We start from the raw sequence: 19917 nt of genomic DNA, 5'->3' as shown, positions 1-19917 counted from the left end.
TTAGGAGATACCTCCAAGAAGTCAGGGACTCATCGAGGGAGACCACATACTACACGCACCAGCTATCATACTTAGTCTTGAATTCATTCACACTGCTTGCACTCATAACATTCAGTGACAATCTATTTCAATCATGCACCACCCTATGAGAGAAAAATTTAGCCCTCGCCCTCTTCTTAGTGGCCTTCATTCTCAGCTTCCAAGGACGCTTGCCCTCTTGTTCTTTCCCCTCCCTCCATAAATTGAAAAATTCCATCAACTGAAATCCAGTAAAACACTTTCAGAAGTTTGTAAGTCTCAATCATGTCTCCCCTTCTTTCTCCTTTCTTGTGTAGAGGCTTAAGTGCTGTGAGGACATTATGTTGGAGGTTTAATAGATTTTTTACAACACTCAAAAAGAATTAAAATAGAATTTAATACTTCCTATATTTCGTCCTAGTCACTAGGACATCTACGGGGATTACAGAAACAATTAATGTAACATGCACACAAAAACTTACAATACTAAGCCCAACCACGTGGGTGACACTAAAGTCCTATCTAGGTGGAGCGCCCTCTAAGGGTGGTAGTAGGTGGCCTGGAATGTAAGGTGGGACCTCTGGTGATGAGTGTTTCCGAAATCTTCAGAAGCTTAATGCAACCATATTTATTAAGATTTGGTTGGTTTTTGAGAGCTGCTGCTGCTTCTAAGAAAAGTCTCTCTTTCTTGAATTTGGTGTGGTGGAGCATGGTGGTTTTCTTCCATGATACTCTGTGGGTGGTGTCCAAAACATGGTCAGCCAAGCCTGTAAGTTTTTGTGTGCATGTTACATTAATTGTTTCTGTAATCCCCGTAGATGTTCTAGTCACTAGGACGAAATATAGGAAGTATTAAATTCTATTTTAATTCTTTTTGAGTGTTGTAAAAAATCCATTAAACCTCCAACATAATAACCTTCTTTCTCCTGTTTGCTTGCATCTGCAGTCTACAAATTGTCAATGTCTTCATAATCAGTATTCCACAATTGTGATATCATTTCTAACACTTTTGCTCTCTCTCTCTGTCCACCATATCAGAGTCCACGACAGAAATCAGGAGACCAGACCCATGCAGAATAGTCCAAGTGAGGTCTTATCAAGGCCTTGTAAAGAGGCAAAATGACATTTTATCTTTATGTGTAAATGGTTGTTTCAGCATTGCAATTATCTTGCAATGCTGAAACTTTTTTGTTGTTGTATTTTCAATCTTTGCTACATGGCCCCCTGAACTTCAACTTCATATCTACTAACACTCGCATCTATTTTCCCATGCTCACAATTCCAGCCTATTCAAATCATTCTGCAAGTACTGCATATCAGCAGCATTCCTGATTACCCTTACCTATCTTTGCATCATCAGCAAATAGCTGTATGTGGCTTGTCAAATCCTTCCCAGTATCATTAATGTACAGATTTACTAACAGTGGACTAAGCATCGATCCTTGTGGTACACCACTGGTTACCTTAAATCTTGCAGACTCGCATCTCACGTATACCACTTTTTGATATCTGTCAGTCAGCCATCCTCTTATCCACATTAATATTCTATAATTCAAACTCATATTCTCCAACTTATGCAATAGTCTACCATGTTGTATTCTGTCAAAAGCCTTACAAAATCCAAATGTATTGTGGTGTATCTATTCTCATTGTCTAGCTCCATGTAAATTATTGTAGAATGTGAGTAAGTTGCTAAAACATGACCTTCCCTTAGTAAACCCATGTTGCTCGTTGCAAAGTGGAGATTCACTGTCAACTCATTTCTGAATGTGAGCCTTAACCAATTTTTCCAAAATCTTTGCCACCTCCTGAGATACTCTTTGGTCGATAGTTGGTCTTTGCACCACACTTGTGCAAATGGAATTACCATGCATTCTTTCCATTCCTGCAGAATCTTCCATGTTCTGAAACTCATATTAAACAGCCTGTTTAAAGAAATAGCCAGTTCAGCTGAACACTTTTAGCAGATGTGATGATATCCTATCAGTCCCTATTGCTGAATTCTTATTCAGTTTATGCAACAGCTCTAATACCTTGTTCTCATACACCAGTTTCTTCATCTATTGAAAAGGTAGCAGTGCGCTCAATGTTATGTACACCAGGTTGATAGCTTTTAACAAAATGGGCACTTATTAGTTAAACAACCTCTTCTGCATCTGTTACCCTCACACCATCTGCATTTAGAAGAGTTATTCTTTCATATTCATTCTTTCTTTTACTTTCAGCATATCGATAGAATTCTCATGGGTTGTCCTTAGCTTGCAGAGCCAATTTCTTTTTGTACTCAGACTTAGCTTTCCATACAATAGTTGTGACTATTCTAGCCTACTGCTTATAATTTTCATAATGGACATCATCCTTATGCACACGGTATTCCAATCATCCTTTTCTCGATTCTCTTGCTTAATAAAATTAAACATCCATTTGACTCCCTCTCTATTTATTCTTCAAACTCTCCAGACACATTCTGATATCACACCGTTTAAAAGTATTGTTTAAATGCTTTCCATCCAGCAACCAATCTCATTCCACTGAACTCAGTATACTCTCAATTGGTCATAATTTCTGGCTTTATAGTTCAGCATGTAACCTTTTCTGAATGGAACATTCATAAACTTAGTCACTTCCCAAGCGAGTACCACATGATCTCTGGTAAAAGTGATCATACCCTACCTATCTTAGGTAGGGTATGATCACAAATCTAACACTCTTTGACCTCGAGTTCCTTCTGTCACATGCTGCCTGAGGAAGTTGTCCTGCAACAACTCAATAAATTCATTTTTATTCTTCTCATGAGATTCTACTGCTGCCCAATCAATATTTGGATAATTAGTTTCCCATTATAATTACTCTTTTCATGCTCATCCTTTCTGTTTGATGATGCTTTTCTACATCACTTGCAATCGATCCACCAGGTCTGTAACAATACCGCACTGTGTAATTGATCTTGTTAGATTCCACCTCACAGCAGATTGCTTTAAACTCACAGCCATATGAAATAGTGTTAGTAATAGTGCTGCAATCATAGGTCTCGACTCTAACTAGATTCAAGTCATCCGATATCATTAGCAGCATGTCCCTCGTCTCCTGTCCTCTTATCCTTCCTAAAAATACTGTACCCTTGACACTCGATACCAGCTAATTCTGATAGCCAGGTCTCACTAATGCCAATAATCTGAGTTCTCAACATATGTACTTAAATGCATGGGAGAACTTGAGCCTATTTAACAAAAATAATCAACGTAACGTGATCCTTGACTCGCTCACAATTTTAAGCCTTCAAAGAAAGCTATCCGCTCAGAGGTAGAATAAACATATTTAAAAACAACATGCGATTTGTCAACCCTTGCTTGATTAAAAAAAAAAAAGATAGACCATCATTGTCAGTTTCCTGATATGTACCCCCAGTGGTGTTGAGGTTATTATTACAGCACTACGTGATTAAATTTACATTATTAATCTCCTAACAATTTTCCTTTATATCAATCTACTATTATTATTACTAGCATATGATGTACGGGTCTCAGGATATTATATACATATTACACAAAACAATTTTAAAAATCATATTAAAAGGGGTACAATAGGTTGAAATGATTAAACATTAAAAATTAAGTCAGGAATCAGAGCTTAATCCTTAAATCCCAGATTCACTCCAGGGATTCTGGGGTCAGTTTAAAAAAGTCCTCTTTAGTGCCTGCGAATGAGTAGATAGGGCACTCGAGTACAATGTGATTGATAGTCTGGATCCCCCTTTCACATTCACAGTTTGGAGTATCGTACCAGTACCATTTATGCAGGAGATGCTTACATCTCCCATGTCCTGTTCTGATCTGATTTAAAGTGGTCCATATCTAGGGAGATCGAAGCCTCCCAAACGAGATGTTTGATTTGAAATGGGAATATGAAGATTGGAAGTATGTTGAAGCGAATACTCTCCCCATGATGTGCATAGGTTGAAATTCTGGTTGCTCATTTGTGTTGCACTCTTCTAGGCAGGCACCTGGATTTTAATATTTGTGAGGTATGGAAGGAAATGAAATGGTGGATAAGTAAGGAACTGTTTCCAATTATTTTTGTCCATAATTTGCTTAAGGCTTGGGTCCTGTGAAGTGAGGGAGGGACTATATTACTGAGAGTTGGGAGCCAGGAGTAGATCTTAGAGCACCAGAGATTATTCTCTTAGTTTGATTCAGCTGGACATAGACTAAAGAAGCGTTGTGTGCTGTTCAGCCACATAGGAGCACAGTACTCTGCTGTAAAATAGACCAAAGACGATGCAGTAGTACACAGTGTGTTGACATTAGCACCCCAAGAAGTACCAGCAAGTTTATGCATTATATTATTACGAGTTTTTAATTTTCCGGCGATATTTTCTAGATGATATTTAAATGTCGATGTCAAACTTCTGTCTAGGGTAACTCCTAAGTATTTTGGATGATTATTATATTTCACCAGATTATTTCTGAAGTAAACTTTTGGGATATGGTTGGCCTGGATATTACTTAAATGAAAGAATGCGACTTCAGTTTTGTTCAGGTTAGGTTGTAATCAGCATCGTCTAAAGCCTTGTTCTTCAACCTGTGGTCCGCAGAAATTTCCTGGCTGTCTGCCAAAATTTTTTGTCCCCAATCATGCAGTGGCTACATGGTTCAGGTACTACATTGTTGCAGGGCGAGCAGGACGCTGCACTCGAAAATGTAGTGCCCAAAGTATAGGTGAAGTGTGTGGCTGTCGAATGCCAGTATTGCGTTGGCTCGCTTGTCAACGACGCTTCGCAAAAATTCTTATTTTATCACGCTCATCCGTATTGTATTGTGGTATTTTGGAAAACAAGTTATTTCTTTTGTAAAATTTGAAACCCTACAAAATGGAGACAAAAAAAGTCAAATAGCGAAATCTTTTAACCTTCTTTTGTAGAGGCAAGGACAATATTCAGGAGAAAAGTAGTGATGGTATCGAAAGTATGCCAAGTACTAGTACTTCAAGTTTAGAAGAAACAAAGAAAAAGAAATATGTTGATACTTGGAATGTGCAATACAAACCAAAAAAGAAAAGGAAACTTTGTTAGTCGTTTTGACAAGGACTGTTTAAAGCTTGGTTTCATTGTAGCCCCTGACAGTGAACTATCACCAAGGCCTTTATGTGTAGTATGTTCTGAAATTCTGTCAAATTATGTTATGAAACCTTCCAAACTTGCTCATCATTTGCATTCAAAGCATAGAGATTTTATTGATAAGCCACTGGACCTTTTTCAAAGATTACATGACCAGATGAAATGTTAAAAAAGTGAAATGAAAATGAAGACTAGTGACAAGTCGCTGCTTCGAGCATCTTATTTAGTTGCTCTTCGAATATCTAAAACGAAAAAACCGTTTACTATTGGTGAGGAGTTAGTAAAGCCTTGCATCTTAGATGTCGTACGAGAAATTTTGTGTCCTCAAGCCACTAAAAAACTGGAGGCTATATCGCTTTCGGATACCACCATTCAGGGGAGAATTATTGATATGGTCACTGATATTGAAAAGCAAGTTGTAGAGGGGATAAAGAAATAGAGATGTTTCCCGATTCAACTTGATGAATCAACTGACGTGAGTACCCATGCTATCCTACTTTGCTTCGTGAGGTATAGTGAAGATGAAGACTTAAGGGAAGAACTTCTTTGTTGCCTTGATTTACCTGGACGGATCACTAGTTAAGAGATATTTAATGCTCTTGACGGGTATTTTCAAGCACAGGGCTTAGACTGGAGTAAATGTGTCGGAGTGTGTAGATGGTGCTGCGAGCATGACTGGACGTTTCTCAGGAATAGTTGCGAAAATAAAGGAAGTCGTGTACCCACTCACTGTATGATCCACCTGGAGCACCTAGCTGCAAAGAAGCTTTCTACTGAACTAAACACTGTGATGAATGACGCAGTGAAGATCATTAATGAAATTTGTAGTTGAGCTATAAACTCCAAGCTGTTCATGACACTGTGTGAGAGTATGGACTCGCACCAGCATCTCCTCCATGCAGAAGTGAGGTGGTTATCGAGAGGAAGGGTTCTTGCATGCCTTTTCGAACTGAGGGAAGAAGTAAAGCAGTTTCTGCGAGAGCGAAAATCTGACCTAGTAGAGCCTTTGTTGAATGAGGAATGGATGGCTAGGCTTGCGTATATGAGAGACATATTTAGCCTTCTAACGAACTTATTTCTCTTCAGGGTTCATGTACAAATATTTTTACACTGAGAAATAAAATGGATGTGTTCAAAAAGAAGCTGGCTCTTTGGGATAGTCGTATACAAGAGGAAGATATAGAAATGGTTCCACTTTTGGGAGAATTTTTGATTGCTGCTGATGTCAACAAGAAAGTTATAATCAACATAAGTCAACATTTAAGGGTGTTAGCTGAAAACTTTAATAATTATTTCCCTGAAAATCAGGATCCTCATAAAGGTAACCTCTGGATTAATAATCTCTTCTTGGAAGATATAAAATCGTTCGCACTTGATCCTCGTAAAAAAGAAAAGCTGATCAAGTTGTCTTCTGATGATGCCTGTCCAGAAATAAAATGCAATCATTGTCTCAATTTTGGATATCACTTGAAAAAGAATATCCATCTCTGAGTTATAAAGTTATCAAATTGTTGGTCGTTTTTTCGACTTCCTATTTGTGTGAAAAGACGTTTTCAATCATGTCAGTAATAAAAACCAAACAGAGAAATCGAATGCATGTTATTGCAGTGCTTCATTTCTCAGAAATAACACTCCAGCCACATATATCAACTTTTCTAACCTCTAAGCAGCAGAAGATGTTGCACTAGCTAAAAATTCTAATTTTATAACATTGGATTTAATAAATAAAATACTATCTACATTGGTTTATGTTTCTGTCTTAGCTCTCAGCCAGTCCACGAAATATTTCTCCTATTTTCCCCGGTCCGCAGGTGTAAAAAGGTTGAAGAACGCTGGTCTAAAGTATTTATCAAGTACAGCCAGATCTTCAGTTAAGATGTTCTCAGTTTTTGGAATGTAGAATGTTGAGTTGCAATGGCAATATCGTCAGCATACGTGAATCTCCGTGATGTTGTCATTGGGATATCACTAAGGTATAAGTTAAAAAGCCATGGGGGTGAGAACTGACCCCCTGAGGTAGGCCATTTTTAATCATAAAGAATTTACTTTTGGATTCATTGAGAGATAATTGTATCCATCTGTCTGCTAGTATTTGATTAATTAGGTTGGCTGGTTTTGGTGATGGATAGTGTCTAAGAATTTTAAAATAAGACCCTCTCTCCACACTGTGTCATTGGCAGCAGAGAGGTCCACAAATACCGCTGTTGTTTTCAATTCTTTTTCAAAACCATTCTCTTTGAAGGTTGTCAAGGCCAGTACTTGATCACAACAACTTGTGTCAGGTTTGAAACCAGCCTGTTCCTGAGGAGTTCTATTATGTATGCTTGGAGAAATTCTGTTGTATATCATTCTTTCCAGAAGTTTCAGGCAGATGCTTAACAAGGTAATAGGACGGTAGTTGGAAGCAATTGTAGGGTCTTTGCCTGGTTTTAAGACAGCAATGATTTTAGATCTTTTAAAAATTGATGGAAGCATGCCAGAATCCAGGATGTTGTTATACATAGCAGTAAGCCATTTAATAGTTTTTGGTCCACGGTTTTAATGAATTCAGGGTAGATGTTATCGAGTCCAGCTGCCCTCCCGGTCCTCAGTAAGTTAACTGCCTGGGTAAGTTCCTGGGAAGTGTAAGCCTGAGATAGTGACGATGGTGGAAGATCTGTTAAGATTTTTTTAGTTTTTGTTTCACCTCTCTCGTAGCTACTCTATCTTGAAGATATTTAGTCATTAAAACTATATGCTTTGCAGTGTGTTTTGGATCTATGGCGAGCAGTTTACCAGAAGTCCTTGTATTAGGGTGGAGCTTCCTAATCAGGGACCAAGCTTTTCAGCTGGAATGAGTAAAATTAAAATTGTTCATTGTCTTAATCCACTTGTCTTTCCTAGCATTGTCGAGAGACTTCAGCAGCTCAGTGGCTACTGTAGGGTTATTATATTCTTTATATAGTCTTTCACTGTCACTATTCCAGCCTGGAATATAATCTCTCCTAAAACCTCTTGGAATAGTTCGTTTGGTAGCACCAATAATAATGCCAACAGATCTATTGTAGTTGTTTATACTGGCCTTTATAAATCTTATAACAGTGTCAACCTGTTTCTTAAAAGATTTCCAGTCAGCTTTGAGAAAGTTCCACCTAGGTTTTAATACTGTTCTTATTATTGGAATATTTAGGCCTACTTTATAGATTATAGGTCGATGTTGGCTATTTGGAAAATTATCTAATACTTCCATAGAGATGGGGATATGGCAGCCATTATCGTCTCCAGTACAAAAATACAAATCAGGGTTATATCCTCTTTCCCATCTAGAGGAGAGGAGAGAGAGAACTCTGTTTATCTTTGGCATCAAATATCAGATAGAGGTTCTGATTTTCCATCCAGTTCACTAGTAAGGTACCATTAGGTTATGCTTGGATGTTGTTGCTGGGACAGTACTTGATCAGGCCATTTAACTAAGGGAGGTTTATACACATTGATTATAGTATAACCAGATATTATAATAGATTCACTATATATGTCATCGCTAATACTTGGTTCACAGATCTTATAATTTGGAATGTTGTTTTTTATATATATGTTGCCACACCATATTTGGGATGGTTTATACTATTGATCACATTATATCCATGTATTTTCCCTCTTGTTAGTAGGTCTAGGTCTTCCTTAGTGTGAGTTTCCTGTATTATAACTACATCTATTTGATGGTAATTCAAGATATTAGTAAGAACTTTGCATTTAGCCCTGCTTATGCCCTCTATATTTAATTGCCATATTTTTAAGAGTGAGCCCATATTCTTGATTCTCAGGTCCTCTGTAGGTGTATGTCAGTTATCTGAGAGCCTGTGTCCGTGAGTCCTGCTAGGAGAGTACGGAGCCATTTGTCGCTGTACACTATTTAGCATTATCCAGGGCGCACCACGAGGAGGCAGTCTACGTTACACCCCATATCAGTCTATTTGGAGATAGATAAAAAAATGGAATTATTTGCCTTTAGAGATGTGGGGAGGGGGATTTTACATATTTTATTTTTCGTAAATTTAAATTAGAATACAACTGTTTGTTATTCACATACCACCAAATCCTTTTTTCTTGACTACCAATGGTGCATGTACCACTGATTTATGTAGCTTGTTTTATAAAAAGAAGTTGTGAATTTTGTCATACGATATCTCTATTTTTTTTTAAATTCTTTTGCTGAAATTGCTTTTGAGGTAATGCCTGAGACCATAGGTACAAGTATAAATTAACAAGATTACAGCATTATCATAATTGAAAGAACTTCATGAGGAAGTAATATTAATCTGTATTGTATTATATTAATTTGCAGTTGAGTGTGTTAGAATGGAAGTTGTCTTGTTAAAAGAAATTTTTTTAAATGAACTTAGTTTTTGGTTAAAAAAAAACTTTAAAAAAATACATCATTCACTGTTTCTTGCTACATGTTTAATACTTCCATCAACAACTTATCCTCTTGTCTGTGAACGTGCAAAGGAGACATACACAATTACCAATTTCTTTGATTTGGAGCTGGCAGGATTTTCCTCCGAAAAGTGTTTTCTGCAAACAGGCAAACTTGCCTGTTCAGAAAGACATTCTATCTCTTTGATCAAAAGAATATTCATGTAACAGATCCTTACTTGTATTATCATCAGGGAGTGTACAGGATAGTATGATAATACTGCATGAAAAAGTTACAACATTACTATATTAAATGTGGATCAACAATTTTCCTCCAAATTATTCTGTTATCTGTGAAAACTCCATTTTCAGACCTTAATATGTCTGTTTTCTAAGGCACTTCTTATTGTATCAATCCACCTAGATGTAGGTCATCCTTTGGGTCTTTTATCTGTCATCCTAGCAAAGAACACTTGTTTTGCTAACTCTCCCTCTCCCATTCTGTCAAAGTGACCACAATATCTGATATTAGCTCTGCTAACACATTCCTGAATGCTAAAAATTTAAACTTGATCTTGGCCTTACTTCTTTCAGCCATAATTCCAACCAACTTTTCATCTTATGAAATATAAGATGAAAATATCCCTTCCTCCCAGTTACCTGCTATGCACTGCAATAGCACAAATCATATGAATGCACAGTTGACGTTCATATAATTTACTGTGATATCTGTAACTTACTGAAGTTGTTGGGGGACAAGCATCTTAGCTTTTTTGTGCAGTTTTAAATGATTTTTATGGTTTTAGATCAGTGTGTTAATGTAGACTCAGGAGTAGAGTCCAAAAGACGGCCTGTGACTAGTGGTGTGCCACAGGGTTCTGTTCTTGGACCACTGCTGTTTAATCTGTTCATTAACGATATAGGGAAGGGTCTAAGTGGGACAGTTCAATTGTTTGCTGATGATGCAAAGTTGGGTAGGGCGATAGTGAATGCAGAAGATGTCAAAGTCTTGCAAGATGACTTAGATAGATTGGAGTTCTGGACTAAGGAGAATGGATGTCAATTTAATGTGACAAAATGTAAGGTTATGCATTTCGGAGTGAAAAGATTAGCAGCAGTATACCACATTGGTGGAACTGTACTCCAAGAGATTGATGAGGCCAGGGACTTGGGAGTGTTGGTGGATAGGGAGATGAAGTTTAGGGGGCACATTACGAAAGTAGCTAAATCAGCTCATCAACTCACTTGGTTGTTGAAAAATACCTTGACGAGCAGAGAAAAACAAGTTATTGTACCTCTGTACCGAGCCCTGATAAGACCTCATCTCGACTACTGTGCTCAGATTTGGTCACCTCGGTTCCTTCTTGATGGGGAGGAGGTTGAGAGGATCCAGAGGCGAGTGACTAAGATGATAGCAGGTCTGTGGAATGAACCATATGAGAACAGGTTGAAGATTTGTGGGTTGCAGAAACTAGTTGATAGGCAGAAAAGGGGAGATATGATTGAGACCTTCAAATTGCTAAAAGGATTCTATAGGATTAATTCAGAGGATATTTTTGAGATCAGGACTGGTGGTGGGAAAACTAGGGGACACCCATGGAAGCTGGGCAAGAGCGTGGTTAGCAGGGGTGTTAGAGCTGGGTTCTTTACTTTTAGAGTGGTAAATGAGTGGAATAAGTTGCCAGAGTCTGTTGTGGGTGCTATGACAGTGAGCGAGTTCAAGGCAAGGTATGATAGATACTGTGAGAATGTTGAACAGCTGTGTGAACATGATGTTTAGGGCCTCCCTCGATGAGTCTAAGGACTCCTGGAGTAGCCCGTGGTAATAATAATAATAATAATATACACTCAAATGAATTTTGTGAGGAAAGTGAAGAAAAGGGGGTGGGGGGGACAGTAACACAGTTTTGTGATTCCCATAGACCAGTGGGTCTCAAACTGGGTGCCACGAAATTTTGAATAGTTTATTTGAAAAAAGCAAAATATTCAATTGCCACAAATAACTAAATCAAAAACAAAAAAAATTTATATATTTCGATTTTAATGGATGAAGTGTATACAAAAATTATCATGTTTTGTATCACTCTTATATTATATCCTGGGATTTCATTAGATCACCGCGTGTCATAGTAACTAGATATGTGACGGCACATAAATACTGGGGAAAATGAACTAATGAATGGTTAGTTGTCCTGCTGTCTGTTTTAGTATTTCTCTGTTCAGTGTGATAAATATTTTGACATCTACAGATAAAATTAAAGCTTTTAAAGATAAAATAAGAATGTGGAAGATAAAATTAAGCACCAACAATGTTGAAATCTTCCTTAAAGTTGCCTCCAGAAAATGTAAGAACACTGATCTGCAAAAGCTTATTTACAGTTTATTTAACATCGTTAGAAGAAAAAATTGACCATTATTTTCCAGACATTTCAGTCAATTTATACGATTGGATTTGAAATCCATTTGTAGAGTCAACATCAGCAATGAGTGAGTTAAGTCTTATAGAAGCCGAAGAATTAATTGATATAAGTAATGATCATAACTTGAGATTGAAGCATTCAGAAATGTGTGTGAATTCATTTTGGATAACAACTATAAAGGAGTACCCAATATAAGATTCAAAGCACTTAACATCTTATTGCAATTTTCTACATCTTTGTGTGAACTGGGTTTTTCTGCACTCGTAAATATTAAAACAAAGAAGAGAGAAAGACTAAAGGCCCTTGAAAATGAGATGAGAATATGTCTCTCAAAAACAAGGCCTAATATCAAAGAAATATGCAAACAACACCAGGCACATATTTCACATTAAGTTCATATTTTATTATCTGAACCTTTATAATAGCTTTTGTTTTGTATGTTTTGGGGTTGTTTGAAAATAAACCAATTTAGTTTAAATAAAATCTGTTTTCTTTTAAACACACTTTCCTTCATATCTTTAGTATCTGTAATATTAATTTATTTATAGGTTATATATGCGAGTCTTTCAGAATCAATTAATCGGCACTTTACTCTCTATAAAAAGCAAATAATACTAGGGATGCCATGAAATTTATTTATCGATTTTAGTGTGCCGCCAGACAAAAAAGTTTGAGAACCACTGCCATAGACCATCAAGTATATATAATCAATAACTTAATCAACAAAAAAAGCAAAAGCAGATATGCAAATAAACCATAAATAAGTAGAAGTTGCTAAATGATCATTACTTACATTGATGTAGCAGTCCCAATCCCACACATATGTATATGTATGTAAATCCTTATATATACTTATAATGGATTGGGTTCATTATAAGTATATTAAATGTGGATCCTGCCCCACCCCACAGGTTTTACAATCTAGTATGTTAGTACTGTGTGTGTGTGTGGGGAGGGTTGAATAATCCAGATATCCTGGATTATCCAACCTTTAGCCCACTCTGTTTTAGAGGCTTCTTCAGCCCCAATCCTCTTCTAGATATTCCTTCATTAAGTATGGGTGATGGTCTCACACCAGGTGATAAAATTCATCTCCCATCTAAACACATTCATGAAACATTTTGTGTCCATGATGGGATTTATACCCACAATTTTTTAAAGAGCAGGTATGCTATCTGCTCTGCGAACCAAAGCAAATTGATAAATAATATTCTTGTTTTAATAATAATAGACAAATTATATTCTTTCACCAATATTTCACCAATACAGCCACTCTGGTCTCAACAAATTTGGTTGCATGATACTGCCCCAAATTTGGGAAACCTACATCAGAAGACCTTCAGCCCAATTGCCCAAGAATTACCAACGTTGCCCGCTAGGGGGCACCATCAGGACTTTTAGGAGAAAGAATAGCTTCCTGCTTTGTCCTCATTTACTGTTTGTTGTGTTTGCATGCATGTGTCTTGTTTTTAAGTTCCTGTGAAAAATGGCAACGTGACGTTGCCGAAATATTGGAAGTGTATTAAAATTTATTTTAACGTATATCCTAGTATACATTGTAATTTCCTTAAGCTATTTAGTAAAAATTATATATTCTTGTTTTAATCCAGAACCATAGCATAAACAGTTTGCTTGTGAAGTATCTTCATGACTAGGTTACTTGCCCATCAATTGTCAGTATCCCACAATGTGTAGTACACTTCCTTTTTGACTTGTATGTTGCTAAGGAAAAAATCGCTACCCAGACTGGTTTCAGCCTTTATTGAGACCTCATCAGTGAGCACTAGATCCAGAAAGATTAAATCAGTGGTTAAATCAGATTACTGATAGCTGTTATGGCACAATGGATTGATTAGACCTGTGGTTCTTTATCCCTTTGTCGGATCTGCAAAAGAAATTAGGGTGAATTATGCCTTTTGGCTAATTGTTGTGGGCCATTGAATTTTTTTTTTTTTAATTTTTATTTGAGATAATTGTTGCAAAGATATTTGTTCATTGTAGACATCTACTGACTATGACAAACATGGATTATTATTGAGCCATCAATTCACTCATTGTGAACTCTAGTATTGAATTTAAAACCATACCTACTTATTATGGTTTTGGAATAATGGTATCTTGTAAGGATGGTTGATAGCATTTGAACAGAATTTTGCAGCCATTGCTGCTAGGAAAGTTTTGATCTCAGGCATACTGGCTTCTTAGTGAAGCTGTATGGTTAGTACTCAGTAGTTTGGCAACCATTTCTTAACCATGGTGAATGTTATTTGTAAGCATTTGTTTTGGGTTATCTATAGTTTAATAATGTATGAATCCATGTGATTTGAGGTGAGATGAGCCATGTGTTGGGGCTATCCTGGTCAGCATCTTGTATAGTAGTAGTCTAAGTTCTGTGCTTGGCTATGTCTATTGAGTAGCAGATATAGTTATTCTATTTGCTTTGGAGTAGAGATGTTCGATGTTGATTGGGAAGTGAAGCCTTTTATCTTATTGTTACCCCTAAGTATTTGGCTACTGGTTGGCATAAAATGGTGGTGGGGAAGGGGGGAACAAACATGACCACGTGGCCTCTGGGGTGACTTGTCTTCTTATAAATAACACTGCAATTTTAATGTCTGCATTATACCATTTTGCCATTTCTTGAACCAATGGTCTAGTTCCAAGATTGCATTTTTGCCATTTCTTTCTGCAGTCTTGTTAGTATCACCTTCTTGGCTATTTTTCTTAGATAGGAAAGCAGAGTGATTTGGCAATAATTTTTGGGGACATTGTGCTGCTTTTCCTAGTTTTGGGATTATGTCTTTCCACCGTGGTAGAAAGTAGTGAAATCTTACTATTGCATTATGGCTTTGTACCAGGCATTTGTTCTAAGATATGTTCATACTGTTCTGAGCCCACAAGAAGTAAGACTGGGTTATGGTCAGAGCTGAGATCATCCATCGCACTTATTTAGTAATGGTCTGCAATATTTTGAAGTATTGCTATGTTAAGGCCATCAGGGAAGTCTTGGCGCATTGTATATCTGTTCATCAGGTGTTAGGATCACAATGTTCATGGTGGCAGAAAGGCATTGAGAATTCTACCATTTGTTTTTAGTTATGTTGTTCCAGACAGAGTACTTGGTGTTCAGGTCTCTTGCTACTTGCCCTGTTTGGTTCATGTCTTTCAGTTAAGCTTGTTTCCAGACTGTTTGTTTGGAGAGCTATATACATATTATATTTTCAAGAGGCCTGTATTTGGACTGCTACCCCTTGATTTCTATATTGATAGTAACAAGATTTCCAATTTCATTATGTTGTATATTGTATTTGACAAAGATAGCCATGACCCACACTCCAGCATTTGAGCCTGTCATTGCAGTTTAGAAAATAGTCTCTGCTTTAGGTTGTTGGAAGTATGTTTCTTTATAATGATTATCTTTGCACTGTAGCATAACATAAAAATTCTTTGGTTGGTTTTGCAAATTTTGTTTCCTAGACTATTAACTCTCCAGAAGACAGTCTGTAGGGATATTCCTATGTGAGTTAATCATCAATTTGTGCAGTAATTATGAATCATATATCTCAAGAACCTGTTCATGGAGTCCTTTGCTAAACTTAATCTCAGCAAAAGTAGTTGCTATGATGGCAACTTTAGTGGATTTTGTGAGGCACTGTGGTTTGAATTTTACTGCTGGTTTTAATGCCAACTCCAGGTACAAGGTCAAAGTGTGCCATTGGGAGGATTTCAGCTTTTGCTCTAGCTGTTTAGGTGGCTAAGTATTGCTTGTTCTCTTTGCAGTTGGCAGGATTGGGTCTGCCTCTGTTGGTGCATTTTGCTGGCTCTGTTTTTAATTTTTTTTTCACCCAGGAAGCCATTGTTTTCTCCACATTTAATGCAGCATAAATTCACTTTATAGCAGTGCTGTGAGTGGCTGAATTTTTGATGACTGTGGCATTGTCCAAATAATGTCTTCCAATGTAATGGTTTTGGTTTTTATGCCAGATTGCAGGCTTTTGGGGTCAGATCTCTCGAATCCCCCCCCCCCCCCCAGTTTCCACCAGGGTGAGGTATTGGCCATTTATGCTTGGAACACACGGCTAACTTTAACAGTTCAATCCATGGCTTTTGAAAGTGTGTGTTGAAGGTATGTTACTGGATGTTCTTTTTTCCAAAAATTTGGTTAGTACGTAGTAGTTTGGCAGCCATTTATGGCTGTATTTAGACCCCCTCCCCTCCCCGAGTCCATGTCTCTGGCTTTTATAAAATAGCAGCTTTTAAGAGCTGTGACCACTGCCATTCACTGCTTAACTTTCAGGATAGTTATCCTGAAAGTTAAGCAGTGAATGATCTCTTTACCATAAAGTGATTAGTTTTTGTGTCTATGGGAGGGGGGGGGGGGGGTGCAGTCTCAGTATGTGTTGGCCCTTTAAGTTTTTTTTTTTTTCTTTTTTCCCCCTGCTGGCATGTTTCCTTGGCTAATTCTCCATCAGTTTGGCTCTGGTTTCTTGTGTCTGCCTGTAGTGGCTGTTGGTCTTTCAAGCTCAACAGTCAGTTTCATCTGGAAGAATTAAAAGAAATTTCTTAACTATGAGTGCCTAGTAGAATTCAAAGCTTTCCTATTGAAGTCTCATCCATTTGGAGTTAGTAATACAATTGTGAATTCTTAGAGAAAGGGGTGCAATTACTGAGTGATCTGAAAGAAAGAAAAAGATTATAGAGTATATAACAGGTACTTACTTCACTCATTGACATACAAGATTAATCCAAATTGAAGTAATATGATGAAATCAAAGGTTAAACTATGCCTATGTTGCCAGCTTATTCAGATTCTCCTAAAGAGCCACTATATCAGCACTACTTTCCATAATCTTCTCCAGCTTCACGTCATATGCAAACAACTAAATATCGCCTTGAATTTCAATGACAGTATCGTTGATATAAAGATTGAAAAGTAGTGGTCCCAGCACATGACCCTGTCAAAATCTGCTTGTAGCTTTCATTTTTCTTGATATTGTCCCTCCATACACAGCCTTTTGATATCTATCAGACAACCAATTGGTAATCCATTCCACCAACTTAATATCCAAACCCATACATTGCAGCTTAAATATCATCTGGTACCCTATCAAATGCCTTTTCAAAATGTACAATAATTAACATATGTATTTCCCTCATCAACCATTCTTGTTACTTTATCAAAGTTAACAAGATTACTTAAACAAGAATGCCTCTTAACAAATTTGTGCTGACCTTCACAGATATTTTCATCTGTCCAGTTTTGTGTGCGAGCTCTTACCAGTTTTTCTAATACCTTAACAACCACGTGGTCTATAATTTGATGCCTCCATTCTCCCATCACCCTTATGTAGTGGCACTGTCTTATCCCTCCTTCCAGTCCCCAAGGACTTTTCTAGTTGCAAGGCCAATTAAATAGCCAAATCAAGGAAGCTGTTAGTTCTTTAGTGCATTCCCTTAACCACCCAACTGGCCAAGACGTATATATACGTCCAAGTTACCATGGATGCGAAGTGCATATTAAAATTGTAATACTATTGAAATATATGATGGATATGGAGTGTAGAGGAGTGATGTATTTTATCCATATTGATGGCGACGTGGTTAAGACTTGTAGCAAAATCTCATCCAGTCCCACAACTGACATCCAAAGTACTTATTATTGTAAATGCATTTACTTCTAATCTGTTCATCCTCTTTGGCATAAGACTTGCCTTCCAGAATGAAATACTGTAATAAAGTAATCATTAAAGACTACAATATCATTCAGCTTAGTCATTAGATCACGTTTTCGTCCACAATCATTCCTTCTCTTGCTAGCCATATAAGAAAAAAAATGCCTTAGGGTTGTCCCTTGAATGTAGTGCTAGCCTCTTCTCATATTCTAATTTTCCCTTCCTGACTATACTATTCAACTCCTTGCTTGAAATTTGTATTTCTCATTCAACTGTTCACCACCTCTCATTCTGTGCTTCTTCCATAACCCTGCCCTTTTTTTATCTGCATTTTTTTATTTCAATGGTCATCCATTTTAACAAATTTTATAATTCTTTTCACTTGCAATATACACTTTGCTACTACTGTTAACAAATGGTCCTTAACTAGCTCAATACACCACTGACCTGTTTTACCTTAATTTCTCCATCCATGAAATTGCCCAAAATGGTTAAGACTATTATAATTGCTGCCTTATAATTCCCCATCATTTCCTTTCTCTTTAAGACTTTCAAATGTCTGTGCAACCCCCCCCCCAGATCAATACCACATGGTCACTTTCACCAAGCAGAGGCAAAGAAGACATTTCAGTCACCATCAAATCCTCTGATATTATAATCAGATCCAATAATCGACATGTGCATTCCCTCCAACACATGCTGTTTAAGACATTTGTCCCTCAAGAATTCCATAAATTGAGTTTCCTTGTTACCACAGTCTACTTCCTCTGTCCAATTTATATTTCCATAATTGAAATCACCCATAATGATCACCTACTTTCCACTCACCAAGCCAATTTGTATGAACATTTTCTGTTCGTTCTCTGGCCTATAGTAACATTTGAATATATAGGTCAGAGAATGTACCCTAATTCACACCATGCACCCTCAAAGCCATGTGCATTATATCCCTCCTGCCTCTCTCTCCTTAGAGGATTCATCTCATAAGCAATACTCCACCACCCTGTTTCTCTCCCCCTATCCTGCTGGAAAATAGTATATCCTTCTACCTCTATTACTATCAAGACATCCTATGTTAACCATATTTTACTAATATCAGTAATTTTAGGAGAGATTGAATCAATCTGTGTTACTAATTCATTCCTTTTATTTTTAATGCTCCCGGCATTAGTATATAGATAAAGATACATCTCATTCCTCTCTATATATCTGCCAGCTTGGTGTTATTAATCTTTGTCCTACATGTATTATTGTTTGTAATCTCTAATCTGCAATGTACTCAACATTACCTTGTCTCCTGAAACATCTTCTCCAATGATGCTGGACTTTCTGCTCTCTCAACTCTATCAATTCAGTTATCAAGAGGAAGGCTGTCCACTTAATCAGAGCACAGCAACCTCTCCAAAAGCTTGTCTCCCTCTATTCAGATGCAGTCCATCTTTTGCATCTAACATTCTTCTACAGTCATATACACGGCAAATATCAACATATTTTAGATTTCTCTTCCTACACGCAATCATATTCATTATCACTGCTCTTCTAGTTAACTCTGCATTGTCAAAGTGAGGAAGCACACTAACTACCCCCCCCACACACACACACGCACTTTTCTGCTGTAACATTGTTTTCAAATCCTTTGCCACCCAATTAATGCTGGCTCAATTCATTAGTACCAACCATTACTAACATCTCAACCACAATCTGTCCTCTCTCCATTGTTGCACCAGGAAAGCACTCTCGAACATGTTACTCTGAATCATTGAATTCCCATATACATTATGTTATACCTATCATGGCTTCATTACTATTATCCTTAGCATCCACGCTCTTTTCCCACACTCGTATTATTCTTGCACTTTCATTCCTTCTGCATATCTTGTTTTCCATTTCTTCTGCACTTTCACGACATCCTATCATTACCATTCTTTCTGTGTATTGAGGCTTAAGTACTGTGAAGAATTCATGTTGGAGGTTTAATGGAATATTATCAGCACTGAGAAAGGGTTAAAACTAATTTTAATGCTTCCAATATTTCGTCTCAGAAAAAATAAGCCCCACTGTAAACTTACTACCCTTACCCGTTCCACCAAAGATAAGCTCCCTCCTCTCTCAGTGCCTGGAGTATATAGAGTACCTTGTTCCTGTAAGCTGGCTTACGACTGACAGACAGGCAGAACAGCAGCCATCCGGTTAGAAGAACACAAGTCATACATCTGCAATCACGATTATGGTCAATCTGGCCTTGCAGATCATATTTTGGATATAACTCTCAGGATCTGAAAAAAAACCACCATAG

This window comes from Typopeltis vanoorti, chromosome 7 (assembly GCF_054136105.1).
Source record: "Typopeltis vanoorti isolate ZY-2024b chromosome 7, IOZ_Tvanoo_1.0, whole genome shotgun sequence".
NCBI classification, from domain to species: Eukaryota; Metazoa; Arthropoda; class Arachnida; order Uropygi; family Thelyphonidae; genus Typopeltis; species Typopeltis vanoorti.
The sequence above is the reverse complement of the archived record's forward strand: the minus strand, read 5'-3'. Positions refer to the sequence as shown.